The sequence below is a fragment of the Lolium rigidum genome, chromosome 1, assembly GCF_022539505.1.
Source record: "Lolium rigidum isolate FL_2022 chromosome 1, APGP_CSIRO_Lrig_0.1, whole genome shotgun sequence".
Classification (NCBI taxonomy): Eukaryota; Viridiplantae; Streptophyta; class Magnoliopsida; order Poales; family Poaceae; genus Lolium; species Lolium rigidum.
In genome coordinates, this window is record NC_061508.1 from 165,762,060 (window position 1) to 165,780,558 (window position 18,499).

Here is an 18,499-nt window from a genome sequence, read left to right on the forward strand (position 1 = left end):
CCAATCAATTTTAACCAGCTTCCTAGAGAAAGAAAAGCGTAAGAGCAACGGTAGCAAATTCACCGACCGGTTCCGTCATGTGAGGATCTTCCTCTCCGGCGGAAATCTGCAATATGTGCTTGATGCACCGCTAGGTGACCCTCCCGCAGAAACCGAAACCGATGAAGTAAAAGCTCGTTTACGAGACTCGGAAAACTCGGTACTCTCAAGTTCAGTGTGCCATCCTGTGCAGTCTGGAATCCGATCTTCAAAAACGTTTTGAGCACCATGATCCTCATGAGTTGATGAATGAGCTGAAAGCTATATTTGAGACTCATGCGGCCGTGGAATGCTATGAAGCATCGAAACATTTCTTCAGCTGTATGATGGAAGAAGGCAGCTCCATTAGTGAGCACATGCTCGCTGATGTCTACGTTCCCCCTCCTTTCCTGTAGACAGTGTTGGGCCTCCAAGAGCAGAGGTTTGTAGAACAGCAGCAAGTTTCCCTTAAGTGGATACCCAAGGTTTATCGAACTCAGGGAGGAAGAGGTCAAAGATATCCCTCTCATGCAACCCCGCAACCACAAAGCAAGAAGTCTCTTGTGTCCCCAACACACCAAATAGGTGCACTAGTTCGGCGAAGAGATAGTGAAATACAGGTGGTATAAATAAGTATGAGCAGTAGCAACGATGCCGTAAAAGTGCTTGGCGTGTAGTTGATGGTGGTGGTATTGCAGACAGTAGTAACGCAAGAAAACAAGAAACAAGCAGTAGTAACGCAAGAGTAGTAACCCAGCAGTAGTAAACAAGCAGTAGTAACTCAGCAGTATTTAGGAACAAGGCCTAGGGAATAGACTTTCACTAGTGGACACTCTCAACATTGATCACATAACAGAATAGATAAATGCATACTCTACACTTTTGTTGGATGATGAACATATTGCGTAGGATTACACGAACCCTCAATGCCGGAGTTAACAAGCTCCACAATAATGCTCATGTTTAAGTAACCTTTAGTGTAAGATAGATCAACAGTACTAAACCAAGTACTAGCATAGCATGCACACTCGTCACCTTCATGCATATGTAGGAGGAATAGATCACATCAATATATCATAGCAATAGTTAACTCCATAATCTACAAGAGATCATGATCATAGCATAAACCAAGTACTAACACGGTGCACGCATCGTCACCTTTGCACACATGCAGGAGGAATAAACTACTTTAATAACACATCACTAGAGTAGCACATGGATAAATTGTGATACAACATGCTGCAATCATAAAGAGATATAAATAAGCACCTCACTATGCCATTCAATGAGTAAGTATTCTCGTGAAATCTAGCCTAAGAGACCCACACGGTGCACACACTGTCACCTTTACACACGTGGGACGAGGAGTCTCCGGAGATCACATAAGTAAAACTCACTTGACTAGCATAATGACATCTAGATTACAAGCATCATCATATGAATCTCAATCATGTAAGGCAGCTCATGAGATTATTGTATTGAACTACATAGGAGAGAGATGAACCACATAGCTACCGGTACAGCCCCGAGCCTCGATGGAGAACTACTCCTCCTCATGGGAGCAGCAGCGGTGATGAAGATGGCGGTGGAGATGGCAGCGGTGTCGATGGAGAAGCCTTCCGGGGCACTTCCCCGCTCCGGCAGGGTGCCGGAACGGAGATCCCGTCCCCCGCATCTTGGCTTCGCGATGGCGGCGGCTCCGGCAGGTTTCCGTGGGTTTCGTCAATTGGTATCGGGTTTTCTGGTCCAGGGGCTTTATATAGGCGAAGAGGCGGCGCGAGAGGGCCGACAGGGGGCCACACCATAGGGCGGCGCGGCCCCCTCTCGGCCGCGCCAGCCTAGGGTTTGGTGGCCCCGTGGCCCCCTCCGGTCCTTCCCGGTGTTCTGGATGCTTCCGATGAAAATAGGAACTTTGGCGTTGATTTCGTCCGATTCCGAGAATATTTCGTTACTAGGATTTCTGAAACCAAAAACAGCAGTAAAACGAGAACCGGCACTTCGGCATCTTGTTAATAGGTTAGTTCCGTAAAATGCACGAATATGACATAAAGTGTGCATAAAACATGTAGATAACATCAATAATGTGGCATGGAACACAAGAAATTATCGATACGTTGGAGACGTATCAGCATCCCCAAGCTTAGTTCTCGCTCGTCCCGAGCGGTAAAACGATAACAAAGATAATTTCTGGAGTGACATGCCATCATAAACTTGATCATACTATTTGTAAAGCATATGTAGAGAATGCAGCGATCAAAACAATGTGTATGACATGAGTAAACAAGTGAATCATAAAGCAAAGACTTTTCATGAATAGCACTTCAAGACAAGCATCAATAAGTCTTGCATAAGAGTTAACTCATAAAGCAATAATTCAAAGTAAAGGCATTGAAGCAACACAAAAGAAGATTAAGTTTCAGCGGTTGCTTTCAACTTATAACATGTATATCTCATGGATAATTGTCAATGCAAAGCAATATAACAAATGCAATATGCAAATATGTAAGAATCAATGCACAGTTCACACAAGTGTTTGCTTCTTGAGGTGGAGAGAAATAGGTGAACTGACTCAACAATAAAAGTAAAAGAATGGTCCTTCAAAGAGGAAAGCATCGATTGCTATATTTGTGCTAGAGCTTTTACTTTGAAAACATAAAGAGAGCATAAAAGTAAAGTTTTGAGAGGTGTTTGTTGTTGTCAACGAATGGTAGCGGGTACTCTAACCCCTTGCCGTACAAACCTTCAAAGAGCGGCTCCCATTTTATTTTATTTTTGGATGGCACTCCTTCCAACCTTTCTTTCACAAACCATGGCTAACCGAATCCTCGGGTGCTCGCCAACAATCTCATACCATGAAGGAGTACCTTTTTATTTTAGTTTTATTATGATGACACTCCTCCCAACCTTTGCTTACACAAGCCATGGCTAACCGAATCCTTCGGGTGCCGTCCAACAATCACATACCATGGAGGAGTGTCTATTTTTGTTAATTAATTTGGGACTGGGAATCCCATTGCCAGCTCTTTTTGCAAAATTATTAGATAAGCGGATGAAGCCACTAGTCCATTGGTGAAAGTTGCCCAACAAGATTGAAAGATAAACACCACATACTTCCTCATGAGCTATAAAACATTGACACAAATCAGAGGTGATAAATTTTGAATTGTTTAAAGGTAGCACTCAAGCAATTTACTTTGGAATGGCGGAGAAATACCATGTAGTAGGTAGGTATGGTGGACACAAATGGCATAGTGGTTGGCTCAAGTATTTGGATGCATGAGAAGTATTCCCTCTCGATACAAGGTTTAGGCTAGCAAGGTTGTTTGAAACAAACACAAGTATGAACTAGTACAGCAAAACTTACATAAAAGACATATTACAAGCATTATAAGACTATACATCGTCTTCCTTGTTCTTCAAACACCTTACTAGAAATTATCTAGACCTTAGAGAGACCAATTATGCAAACCAAATTTTAGCATGCTCTATGTATTCTTCACTAATAGGTGCAAAGTATATGATGCAAGAGCTTAAACATGAGCACAACAATTGTCAAGTATCACATTACCCAAGACATTATAGCAATTACTACATGTATCATTTTCCAATTCCAACCATATAACAATTTAACGAAGAGGAAACTTCGCCATGAATATTATGAGCTAAGAACACATGTGTTCATACGAACCAGCGGAGCGTGTCTCTCTCCCACACAAGCATGATGTAATCCAATTTATTCAAACAAAAACAAAAACAAAAGCACACAGACGCTCCAAGTAAAGCACATAAGATGTGGCCGAATAAAAATATAGTTTCAGGGGAGGAACCCGATAATGTTGTCGATGAAGAAGGGGATGCCTTGGGCATCCCCAAGCTTAGACGCTTGAGTCTTCTTGATATATGCAGGGATGAACCACCGGGTGCATCCCCAAGCTTAGAGCTTTCACTCTTCTTGATCATAGTATATCATCCTCCTCTCTTGACCCTTGAAAACTTCCTCCACACCAAACTCGAAACAACTCATTAGAGGGTTAGTGGACAATAAAAATTAACATGTTCAGAGGTGACACAATCATTCTTAACACTTCTGGACATTGCATAAAGCTACTGGACATTAATGGATCAAAGAAATTCATCCAACATAGCAAAAGAGGCAATGCGAAATAAAAGGCAGAATCTGTCAAAACAGAACAGTCCGTAAAGATGGATTTTATTAGGCCACCAGACCTGCTCAAATGAAAATGCTCAAATTGAATGAAAGTTGCGTACATATCTGAGGATCATGCTCGTAAATTGGCATAATTTTCTGAGCTTCCTGCAGGGCAGTGGGCTCAGATTCGTGACAGCAAAGAAATCTGGAACTGCGCAGTAATCCAAATCTAGTACTTACTTTTCTACCAACGGCTTAACTTGGCACAACAAAATTCAAAACTAAGATAAGGAGAGGTTGCTACAGTAGTAAACAACTTCCAAGACACAAATATAAAACAAAGTACTGTAGCAAAATAACACATGGGTTATCTCCCAAGAAGTTCTTTCTTTTTAGCCATTAAGATGGGCTCAGCAGTTTTAATGATGCACTCGCAAAAGATAGTATGTGAAGCAAAAGAGAGCATCAAGAGGCAAATTCAAAACACATTTAAGTCTAACATGCTTCCTATGCATAGGAATCTTGTAAATAAACAAGTTCATGAGGAGCAAAGTAACAAGCATAGGAAGATAAAACAAGTATAGCTTCAAAAATTTCAGCACATAGAGAGGTGTTTTAGTAACATGAAAATTTCTACAACCATATTTTCCTCTCTCATAATAACTTTCAGTAGCATCATGAGCAAACTCAACAATATAACTATCACATAAAGCATTCTTATCATGAGTCTCATGCATAAAATTATTACTCTCCACATAAGCATAATCAATTTTATTAGTTGTAGTGGGAGCAAATTCAACAAAGTAGCTATCATTATTATTCTCATCAAGTGTAGGAGGCATAGTATAATCACAACAAAATTTACTCTCCATAGTAGGTGGCACAAAAAGACTACTATCATTATCATCATCAGAAATAGGAGGCAAAGTATCATCAAAGAAAATTTTCTCCTCAATGCTTGGGGGACTAAAAATATCATGCAAACCAGCTTCCCCAAGCTTAGAACTTTCTATATTATTGTCAACAATGGTGTTCAAAGCGTTCATACTAATATTACTACCAAGCATGCAAAGAAGATTTCATAGGTTTTTTAATTTTCGCATCAAACAATCCATGTTTTAAATCAGGAAATAGAATAAGAAGCTCACTCTTGTACATTATGCCAAACTAGTGTAAACAAGAAACAACAAGATGCAATTGCAGGATCTAAAGGAAATAGCTTTGAGCACACACACAACGGCGCCGGAAAAATACTTTACCTCGGACCGTAGTATGAGTGCCTTTTTACCTTTCCTCCCCGGCAACGGCGCCGGAAAAGTGCTTGATGTCTACGTTCCCCCTCCTTTCTCGTAGACGAGTGTTGGGCCTCCAAGAGCAGAGGTTTGTAGAACAGCAGCAAGTTTCCCTTAAGTGGATACCCAAGGTTTATCGAACTCGGGGAGGAAGAGGTCAAAGATATCCCTCTCATGCAACCCCGCAACCACAAAGCAAGAAGTCTCTTGTGTCCCCAACACACCAAATAGGTGCACTAGTTCGGCGAAGAGATAGTGAAATACAGGTGGTATAAATAAGTATGAGCAGTAGCAACGATGCCAGAAAAGTGCTTGGCGTGTAGTTGATGGTGGTGGTATTGCAACAGTAGTAACGCAGTAAAACAGTAAACAAGCAGTAGTAACGCAGTAGTAGTAACGCAGCAGTAGTAAACAAGCAGTAGTAACTCAGCAGTATTTAGGAACAAGGCCTAGGGAATAGACTTTCACTAGTGGACACTCTCAACATTGATCACATAACGTAATAGATAAATGCATACTCTACACTTTTGTTGGATGATGAACATATTGCGTAGGATTACACGAACCCTCAATGCCGGAGTTAACAAGCTCCACAATAATGCTCATGTTTAAGTAACCTTTAGTGTAAGATAGATCAACGGACTAAACCAAGTACTAGCATAGCATGCACACTCGTCACCTTCATGCATATGTAGGAGGAATAGATCACATCAATATATCATAGCAATAGTTAACTCCATAATCTACAAGAGATCATGATCATAGCATAAACCAAGTACTAACACGGTGCACGCACTCGTCACCTTTGCACACATGCGGGAGGAATAAACTACTTTAATAACACATCACTAGAGTAGCACATGGATAAATTGTGATACAACATGCTGCAATCATAAAGAGATATAAATAAGCACCTCACTATGCCATTCAATGAGTAAGTATTCCGTGAAATCTAGCCTAAGAGACCCACACGGTGCACACACTTGTCACCTTTACACACGTGGGACGAGGAGTCTCCGGAGATCACATAAGTAAAACTCACTTGACTAGCATAATGACATCTAGATTACAAGCATCATCATATGAATCTCAATCATGTAAGGCAGCTCATGAGATTATTGTATTGAACTACATAGGAGAGAGATGAACCACATAGCTACCGGTACAGCCCCGAGCCTCGATGGAGAACTACTCCCTCCTCATGGGAGCAGCAGCGGTGATGAAGATGGCGGTGGAGATGGCAGCGGTGTCGATGGAGAAGCCTTCCGGGGCACTTCCCCGCTCCGGCAGGGTGCCGGAACAGAGATCCTGTCCCCCGGATCTTGGCTTCGCGATGGCGGCGGCTCCGGCGGGTTTTGTGGGTTTCGTCAATTGGTATCGGGTTTTCTGGTCCAGGGGCTTTATATAGGCGAAGAGGCGGCGCAGGAGGGCTGACAGGGGGGCCACACCATAGGGCGGCGCGGCCCCCCCTCTGGCCGCGCCAGCCTAGGGTTTGGTGGCCCTGTGGCCCCCCTCTGGTCCTTCCCGGGTGTTCCGGATGCTTCCGATGAAAATAGGAACTTTGGCGTTGATTTCGTCCGATTCCGAGAATATTTCGTTACTAGGATTTCTGAAACCAAAAACAGCGAGAAAACAGGAACCGGCACTTCGGCATCTTGTTAATAGGTTAGTTCCAGAAAATGCACGAATATGACATAAAGTGTGCATAAAACATGTAGATAACATCAATAATGTGGCATGGAACACAAGAAATTATCGATACGTTGGAGACGTATCACTCGCCATGACCGGGCATGCGAAGAAACTCAGTGACTTGGGAATAGTGATTCCTAATAGACTGGGGATTAATCGTGTCCTTCAATCACTGCCACCAAGTTACAAGAACTTTGTGATGAACTATAATATGCGTAACATGAACAAGGAGTTACTCCGAACTCTTTGGCATGCTAAAAGCTGCCGAGATTGAGATCAAGAAAGAGCACCAAGTGTCGATGGTCAACAAGACCACCAGCTTCAAGAAACATGGCAAGTCTAAGGGAAAATTCAAGAAGGGTGGCAAGAAAGCTGCCACGCCTCCTATGAAACCTAAGAACGGCCCTAAGCCTGATGCTGAGTGCTATTATTGCAAGGAGAAGGGACACTGGAAGCGTAATTGCTCCAAGTATTTGGCGGATCTGAAGAGCGGCCTTGTCAAGAAGAAGAAAGAAGGTATATCCGATATACATGTTATAGATGTTTATCTCACTGGTTCTCGTTCTAGTACCTGGGTATTTGATACTGGTTCGGTTGCTCATATTTGTAACTCGAAACAGGAACTAAAGAATAAACGAAGACTACTGAAGTGACATGCCATCATAACCTTGATCATACTATTTGTAAACATATGTAATGAATGCAGCGATCAAAACAATGGTAATGACATGAGTAAACAAGTGAATCATAAAGCAAAGACTTTTCATGAATAGTACTTCAAGACAAGCATCAATAAGTCTTGCATAAGAGTTAACTCATAAAGCAATAAATCAAAGTAAAGGTATTGAAGCAACACAAAGGAAGATTAAGTTTCAGCGGTTGCTTTCAACTTGTAACATGTATATCTCATGGATAATTGTCAACATAGAGTAATATAACAAGTGCAATATGCAAGTATGTAGGAATCAATGCACAGTTCACACAAGTGTTTGCTTCTTGAGGTGGAGAGAGATAGGTGAACTGACTCAACATAAAAGTAAAAGAATGGTCCTTCAAAGAGGAAAGCATCGATTGCTATATTTGTGCTAGACCTTTTATTTTGAAAACATGAAACAATTTTGTCAACGGTAGTAATAAAGCATATGAGTTATGTAAATTATATCTTACAAGTTGCAAGCCTCATGCATAGTATACTAATAGTGCCCGCACCTTGTCCTAATTAGCTTGGACTACCGGATCTTTGCAATGCACATGTTTTAACCAAGTGTCACAATGGGGTACCTCCATGCCGCCTGTACAAAGGTCTAAGGAGAAAGCTCGCATTTTGGATTTCTCGCTTTTGATTATTCTCAACTTAGAAATCCATACCGGGACAACATGGACAACAGATAATGGACTCCTCTTTAATGCATAAGCATGTGGCAACAATTATTATTCTCATATGAGACTGAGGATATATGTCCAAAACTGAAACTTCCACCATGAATCATGGCTTTAGTTAGCGGCCCAATGTTCTTCTCTAACAATATGCATGCTCCAACCATTAAGGTGGTAGATCTCTCTTACTTCAGACAAGACGGACATGCATAGCAACTCACATGATATTCAACAAAGAATAGTTGATGGCGTCCCCGAAGCATGGTTATCGCACAACAAGCAACTTAATAAGAGATAAAGTGCATAAGTACATATTCAATACCACAATAGTTTTTAAGCTATTTGTCCCATGAGCTATATATTGCAAAGGTGAATGATGGAATTTTAAAGGTAGCACTCAAGCAATTTACTTTGGAATGGCGGATAAATACCATGTAGTAGGTAGGTATGGTGGACACAAATGGCATAGTGGTTGGCTCAAGGATTTTGGATGCATGAGAAGTATTCCCTCTCGATACAAGGTTTAGGCTAGCAAGGTTATTTGAAACAAACACAAGGATGAACGGTGCAGCAAAACTCACATAAAAGACATATTGTAAACATTATAAGACTCTACACCGTCTTCCTTGTTGTTCAAAACTCAATACTAGATGTTATCTAGACTCTAGAGAAACCAAATATGCAAACCAAATTAGCAAGCTCTAAGTGTTTCTTCATTAATGGGTGCAAAGTATATGATGCAAGAGCTTAAACATGAGCACAACAATTGCCAAGTATCAAATTATCCAAGACATTTTAGAGTTACTACATGTAGTATTTTCCAATTCCAACCATATAACAATTTAACGAAGAAGAAACTTCGCCATGAATACTATGAGTAGAGCCTAAGGACATACTTGTCCATATGCTACAGCGGAGCGTGTCTCTCTCCCACAAAGTGAATGCTAGGATCCATTTTATTCAAACAAAACAAAAAACAAAAACAAACCGACGCTCCAAGCAAAGTGCATAAGATGTGACGGAATAAAAATATAGTTTCGGGGGAGGAACTCGATAATGTTGTCGATGAAGAAGGGGATGCCTTGGGCATCCCCAAGCTTAGACGCTTGAGTCTTCTTAGAATATGCAGGGGTGAACCACCGGTGCATCCCCAAGCTTAGAGCTTTCACTCTCCTTGATCATATTGCATCATACTCCTCTCTTGATCCTTGAAAACTTCCTCCACACCAAACTCGAAACAACTCATTAGAGGGTTAGTGCATAATAAAAATTCACATGTTCAGAGGTGACACAATCATTCTTAACACTTCTGGACATTGCATAAAGCTACTGGACATTAATGGATCAAAGAAATTCATCCAACATAGCAAAAGAGGCAATGCAAAATAAAAGGCAGAATATGTCAAAACAGAACAGTCCGTAAAGATGGATTTTATTAGGCCACCAGACTTGCTCAAATGAAAATGCTGAAATTGAATGAAAGTTGCGTACATATCTGAGGATCATGCACGTAAATTGGCTTAATTTTCTGAGCTTCCTACAGGGAGGTAGACCCAGATTCGTGACAACAAAGAAATCTGGAACTGTGCAGTAATCCAAATCTAGTACTTACTTTACTATCAAAGACTTTACTTGGCACAACAAAACTCAAAACTAAGATAAGGAGAGGTTGCTACAGTAGTAAACAACTTCCAAGACACAAATATAAAACAAAAATACTGGAGTAAAAACATGGGTTGTCTCCCATAAGCGCTTTTCTTTAACGCCTTTCAGCTAGGCGCAGAAAGTGTAACTCAAGTGTTATCGCGAGATGGAGCATTGATATCATAAGCTCCCACATTTGTAGTGGTACTAGGGGCTTTGTCAATTTTAGGCCTATAATAATATTTCTTTGGTTTAGGCACTTTAGAGGCATACATAAACTTTTGCTCCTTTCCCACATAAGCTTTCTCTCTAAACTCGTAAAGATGAAAAGGTTGAACCCAAAGTTCTCATAGCTTTTTCAAGTTCGCCAATCCTATTAATTTGATTATCATGGTCAACACAAGTTCCTAGGACACTAATTCTTTCATCAATTCCTCCTAAGGATTTATCAAGTTTATCAGTTTTAACAAGTAACATCTCCAACTTAGTTTCAACACTAAAATTTTTCTCTATGGTTTCCAATTTTTTCATAACATCCTCAAGGGAGGTTTCAATTTTAATTTCATTAACAGGTGGTGTTCCAAATAAACTCTCAATAATGCAACTAGCCTCTAAAGCGGGAGCACCTAGGAAGTTACCCCCGCGAGACAATCAAGAACATATCTATTCCAGCTAGAGATACCAACATAAAAATTCCTGAGTAGGATAGTGGTGGAGTGTTTCTTAGTGCACCTATTATGGGCATCACTAATTCTATACCAAGTATCTTTTAAACATTCTCCTCCTTGTTGCTTAAATGAACGAACTTCAACTTCAGGATTACTCATTTTAGCAGTAGTAAATAAAGCAAACTAGATAAAGTAAATGCAAGTAAACTAATTTTTTGTGTTTTTGATATGGCAAACAAGACAGTAAATAAAGTAAAACTAGCAACTAATTTTTTTGTGTTTTGATATAATGCAGCAAACAAAGTAGTAAATAAAATAAAGCAAGACAAAAACAAAGTAAAGAGATTGAGAAGTGGAGACTCCCCTTGCGGCGTGTCTTGATCTCCCCGGCAACGGCGCCGGAAATTTGCTTGATGCGTGTAGTTGACACGTCCGTTGGGAACCCCAAGAGGAAGGTGTGATGCGCACAGCGGCAAGTTTCCCTCGATAAGAAACCAAGGTTTAATCGAACCAGTAGGAGTCAAGAAGCACGTTGAAGGTTGATGGCGGCGGGATGTAGTGCGGCGCAACACCGGAGATTCCGGCGCCAACGTGGAACCTGCACAACACAACCAAAGTACTTTGCCCCAACGAAACGAGTGAGGTTGTCAATCTCACCGGCTTGCTGTAACAAAGGATTAACCGTATTGTGTGGAAGATGATTGTTTGCGAGAGAAAACGAGTAAAACAAGTATTGCGGCAGATTTGTATTTCCAGTATTAAAAGAATGGACCGGGGTCCACAGTTCACTAGAGGTGTCTCTCCCATAAGATAAAAGCATGTTGGGTGAACAAATTGCAGTCGGGCAATTGACAAATAGAGAGGGCATAACAATGCACATACATGGCATGATAAGTATAGTGAGATTTAATTGGGCATTACGACAAAGTACATAGACCGCCATCCAACTGCATCTATGCCTAAAAAGTCCACCTTCGAGGTTATCGTCCGAACCCCTTCCAGTATTAAGTTGCAAAGCAACGAGACAATTGCATTAAGTATGGTGCGTAATGTAATCAATAACTACATCCTCGGACATAGCATCAATGTTTTATCCCTAGTGGCAACGAGCACAACACAACCTTAGGGGTTTCTGTCACTCCCCGAGTGTCAATGCGGGCATGAACCCACTATCGAGCATAAATACTCCCTCTTGGAGTTACTAGCATCAACTTGGCTAGAGCCTCTACTAATAACGGAGAGCATGCAAGATCATAAACAACACATATGAAATAACTTGATAATTAACATAACATGGTATTCTCTATCCATCGGATCCCGACAAACACAACATAGAGTATTACAGATAGATGATCTTGATCATGTTAGGCAGCTCACAAGATCCAACAATGAAGCACAATGAGGATAAGACAACCATCTAGCTACTGCTATGGACCCATAGTCCGGGGGTGAACTACTCACTCATCACTCCGGAGGCGACCATGGCGGTGTAGAGTCCTCCGGGAGATGAATCCCCTCTCCGGCAGGGTGCCGGAGGAGATCTCCAGAATCCCCCGAGATGGGATCGGCGGCTGCGGCATCTCAGTAAGGTTTTCCGTATCGTGGTTTTTCGCATCAGAGGTTTCGCGACAGAGGCTTTAAGTAGGCGGAAGGGCAGAGTCGGGGGCCTGACGAGGGGCCCACACCATAGGGCGGCGCGGGCCCCCCTTGGCCGCGCCGCCTTGTGGTGTCGCCACCTCGTGGCCCCACTTCGTATGCTCTTCGGTCTTCTGGAAGGTTCGTGGAAAAATAGGCCCATGGGTCTTCGTTTCGTCCAATTCCGAGAATATTTCGTTACTAGGATTTCTGAAACCAAAAACAGCAGAAAACAGGAATTGGCACTTCGGCATCTTGTTAATAGGTTAGTTCCAGAAAATGCACGAATATGACATGAAGTGTGCATAAAACATGTAGGTATCATCAATAATATGGCATGGAACATAAGAAATTATCGATACGTCGGAGACGTATCAACTACTGAAAGATGAAGTGACGATGCGCGTTGGAAATGGATCCAAAGTCGATGTGATCGCTGTCGGCACACTTCCTCTACATCTACCTTCGGGATTAGTTTTAAGCCTAAATAATTGTTATTTTGTACCCGCGTTGAGCATGAACATTATATCTGGATCTTGTTTAATGCAAGACGGTTATTCATTCAAGTCTGAGAATAATGGTTGTTCTATTTTTATGAATAATATCTTTTATGGTCGAGCACCCGAAAAGAATGGCTTATTTCTGTTAGATCTCGATAGTAGTGATACGCATATACATAACATTGATGCTAAGCGAATTAAATTGAATGATAATTCTACTTATATGTGGCAATCGTCGTCTTGGTCATATTGGAGTGAAGCGCATGAAGAAACTCCATACTCGATGGATTACTTGAATCACTTGACTTTGAGTCACTTGATAGATGCGAAGCATGTCTAATGGGAAAAATGACTAAGACTCCATTTTCCGGTATGATGGAGCGAGCTACCGACTTATTGGAAATCATACATACCGATGTGTGCGGACCAATGAGCGTAGCATCGCGCGGTGGTTATCGTTATGTTCTAACCTTCACGGATGATCCGAGTAGATATGGGTATATCTATTTCATGAAACATAAATCCGAAACTTTCGAGAAGTTTAAGGAATTCCAAAGTGAAGTAGAAAATCAACGTAACAAGAAGATTAAATTTCTACGATCTGATCGCGGAGGTGAATATCTGAGTTATGAGTTTGGCATGCATTTAAAGAAATGCGGAATACTTTCACAATTGACACCGCCGGGAACACCACAACGAAACGGTGTGTCCGAACATCGTAATCGAACTCTCTTAGATATGGTTCGTTCTATGATGTCTCTTACTGATTTGCCATTATCATTTTGGAGTTATGCATTAGAGACAGCCGCATTCACTTTAAATAGAGCACCATCAAAATCCGTAGAAACGACACCGTATGAATTATGGTTTAATAAGAAACCTGAGTTGTCGTTCCTTAAAGTTTGGGGTTGCGAAGCCTATGTAAAAAAGTTACAACCGGACAAGCTAGAACCCAAAGCGGAGAAATGCGTCTTCATAGGATACCCTAAGGAAACTATAGGGTACATTTTCTATCACAGATCCGAAGGCAAAATCTTTGTTGCTAAGAATGGAACCTTTCTTGAGAAAGAATTTCTCACTAAAGAAGTGACTGGAAGAAAAGTAGAACTCGATGAGATTGATGAATCTATACTCGTTGATTAGAGTAGCGCAGTACCGGAAGTTGTACCTGTACCGCCTACACCGGCAACAGAGGAAGCTAATGATAATGATCATGAAACTTCGAACGAGGAAACTACTGAACCTCGCAGATCGACAAGGGAACGTGCCACTCTTGATTGGTATGATCCTTGTCTAAATGTCATGATTGTGGATAACAATGATGAGGACCCTGCGACGTATGAAGAAGCGATGATGAGCCCAGATTCCAACAAATGGCAAGAAGCCATGAAATCCGAAATGGGATCCATGTATGATAACAAAGAATGGACTTTGGTAGACTTACCTGATAGCCGCAAGGCTGTCGAGAATAAATGGATCTTCAAGAGAAAAACAGATGCTGATGGTAATATTACTGTCTATAAAGCTCGACTTGTCGCAAAGGGTTTCCGACAAATTCAAGGTGTTGACTACGATGAGACTTTCTCACCTGTAGCGAAGCTAAAATCTGTGAGGATTTTGTTAGCAATAGCTGCATTTTTCGATTATGAGATTTGGCCGATGGATGTCAAAACGGCGTTCCTTAATGGAGACATTGAGGAAGAGTTGTATATGGTACAACCCAAAGGTTTTGTCGATCCTAAAAATGCTGACAAAGTATGCAAACTTCAGCGTTCAATTTATGGACTGAAGCAAGCATCAAGAAGTTGGAACCGACGCTTTGATAAGGTGATCAAAGACTTCGGGTTTATACAGTGCCATGGAGAGGCCTGTATTTACAAGAAAGTGAGTGGGAGCTCTGTAGCATTCCTGATATTATATGTAGATGACATATTATTTATTGGGAATGATATAGAACTATTAAGCATTGTAAAAGGTTATTTGAATAACAGTTTTTCAATGAAAGACCTTGGTGAAGCATCATATATATTAGGCATCAAGATTTATAGAGATAGATCAAGACGCCTAATAGGGCTATCACAGAGTACATACCTGGACAAGATTCTAAAGAAGTTTAGAATGGACGAAAGTAAGAAAGGGTTTTTACCTATGTTACCAGTGCAAGGTCTTGAGTAAGACTCAAGGACCGGCTACGGCGGAAGAAAGAGAAAGGATGAGTCGGATCCCCTATGATTCGGCGAGTAGGCTCTATTATGTATGCCATGCTATGTACAAGACCGGATATAGCGCATGCTCGTTAGTTTGACTAGCGAGATATCAAAGTGATCCAGGAATGGAACACCGGACAGCGATCAAGAATATCCCGAAGTACTTAAAAAGAACTAAGGATATGTTTCTTTGTTATGGAGGTGACCAAAAGCTCGTTGTAACAAGTTACACCGATGCAAGTTGGAACACTGATCCTGATGACTCTAAGTCACAATCTGGGTACGTGTTTATATTGAATGGTGCTGCAGTAAGCTGGGCAAGCTCGAAGCAGTGCACGGTGGTGAAGTCTTCAACAGAATCAGAGTACATAGCGGCTTCAGAGGCTTCATCAGAAGCGGTATGGATGAAGAGGTTCATTGTAGAGCTCGGTGTAGTTCCTAGTGCATTGGACCCACTAGTCATATACTGTGACAACATGGATGCCATCGCCAATGCACAAGAACCAAGGTCACACAAGAGGCTGAAGCATATCAAGCTGCGTTACCACTCGATTGGCGAGTACATCGAAGATGGAGAAGTAAAGATTTGCAAAGTACACACTGATCTGAATGTCGCAGATCCGTTGACTAAAGCTCTTCCTAGGGCAAAACATGACCAACACCAGAATGCCATGGGTGTTAGGTTCCTTACAATGTAATCTAGATTATTGACTCTAGTGCAAGTGGGAGACTGTTGGAGATATGCCCAAGAGGCAATAATAAAAGTGGTTATTATATATCTTTATGTTTATGATAAATGTTTATATACCATGCTATAATTGTATTAACCGAAACATTGATACATGTGTGATATGTAAACAACAAAGAGTCCCTAGTATGCCTCTTAACTAGCTTGTTGATTAATGGATGATTAGTTTCATAATCATGAACATTGGATGTTATTAATAACAAGGTTATATCATTGTATGAATGATGTAATGGACACACCCAAATTAAGCGTAGCATAAGATCTCGTCATTAAGTTATTTGCTATAAGCTTTCGATACATAGTTACCTAGTCCTTATGACCATGAGATCATGTAAATCACTTATACCGGAAAGGTACTTTGATTACACCAAACGCCACAGCGTAAATGGGTGGTTATAAAGGTGGGATTAAGTATCCGGAAAGTATGAGTTGATGCATATGGATCAACAGTGGGATTTGTCCATCCCGATGATGGATAGATATACTCTGGGCCCTCTCGGTGGAATGTCGTCTAATGTCTTGCAAGCATATGAATAAGTTCATAAGAGACCACATACCACGGTACGAGTAAAGAGTACTTGTCAGAGACGAGGTTGAACAAGGTATAGAGAGATACCGATGATCAAACCTCGGACAAGTAAAATATCGCGTGACAAAGGGAATTGGTATCGTATGTGAATGGTTCATTCGATCACTAAAGTCATCGTTGAATATGTGGGAGCTATTATGGATCTCCATATCCCGCTATTAGTTATTGGTCGGAGTGAGTACTCAACCATGTCCGCATAGTTCACGAACCGTAGGGTGAGACACTTAAAGTTGGATGTTGAAATGGTAGAACTTGAATATGGAATGGAGTTCGAATATTTGTTCGGAGTCCCGGATGAGATCCCGGACATCACGAGGAGTTCCGGAATGGTCCCGAGAATAAGATTCATATATAGGATGTCATTTTATGTGATTTAAAATGATGCGGAAGGTTCTATGGAAGGTTCTAGAAGGTTCTAGAAAAGTCCGGAAGAAACCACCAAGGAAGGTGGAGTCCCGGAGGGACTCCACCTCCATGGCCGGCCAACCCTAGAGGGGGAGGAGTCCCAAGTGGACTCCCCCAAAGGGGGCCGGCCACCCCCACATGGAAGGGGGAATCCCACCCCAAGTGGGATTCCCACCTTGGGTAGGTTTCCCTATCACATGGAAGGTTTTTGGTTCGGGTCTTATTCGGAGACTTGTAGTCCAACACTTGGGGCTTCCACCTATATAATAAGGGGCCAAGGGGAGGGGCCGGCCACCCCAAGACCACAAGCTGGCCGCACCCCCTAAGTGGTCGGCCACCCCTCCCAAACCCTAGCCGCCCCCTCTCCTCCATAGCTCCCGCGTGCTTTAGCGAAGCTCTGCCGGAGTTCTCCACCGCCACCAACACCACGCCGTCGTGCTGTCGGATTCAAGAGGAGCTACTACTTCTGCTGCCCGCTGGAACGGGAGGTGGACGTCGTCTTCATCAACAACCGAACGTGTGACCGAGTACGGAGGTGCTGCCCGTTCGTGGCGCCGGTGATCAAGATCTTCTACGCGCTTTTGCAAGCGGCAAGTGAACGTCTACCGCAGCAACAAAAGCCTCATCTTGTAGGCTTTGGAATCTCTTCAAGGGTGAGACTCGATAAACCCCTCGTTGCTACCGTCTTCTAGATTGCATCTTGGCTTGGATTGCGTGTTCGCGGTAGGAAATTTTTTGTTTTCTATGCAAACGTTATCCTACATAGGTCAAGAGCCTGTAAAACACAGTCAGGTCCCGATCCTAGCCAAAAATCAGTTCCAGCTTCTGCTCTCGCAAAGTTTGCGAGGCAGTGACTGACCCTAACCTGCGAGCGATTCACTTTTACAAAGGAAACAATTCTACTACCATTAACCAGCAACTTAATCTCGTACAGAAGATGCATGAACTGTGAACGGTCATGTGTTGTTGCCTGCACAACCGAGATCAGAGTGGAGCAATCAGACTCCACAATTATTGGTTTCTCCGACCACTCCAGATCTATGTGGCAGTGCTCGTGGCGGTCTGTGGAATGGTGCAACGACGGTTCTTGGGGCCAGGGTAGGCAAGATCGACGGAGTGGTGGCCAAGGCAGGAATAACGAGGTCGCGGCCAAGGGAGTGGGAGGGGGACTGCGCCCGAGAGGCAGACGAGTGGGGCATTTACTGATAAAATCGGACATTGACAACGTCTTCCGGCCCCAATTCGATTTTATATTTGGAGCCAAAATAATGGAGGTTGTCGGACGGACAGCGGACCGCGGACACACGGTGATAGGGGCCTTTGTTGGACGCAAATTGTGTCCAAGCCGCATCCACACAGACGGTTTTGGGCAGATGGGATGGTTTTGCGAGCGCCCTTGAAGATGATCTAACAACGGGCAATCTGTAAAGTGCTTATACAATGTCTTTCGGTTGATTTGATCGTTAGTCGTTACTCGTACGTTTACATTGTGCCTCGCGTGTGCATTTGTTTCTAATTACTTGCTTCTTGCGCGGACAACACTAAGAATCGCTCAAGAATTAGTACTACCTGTT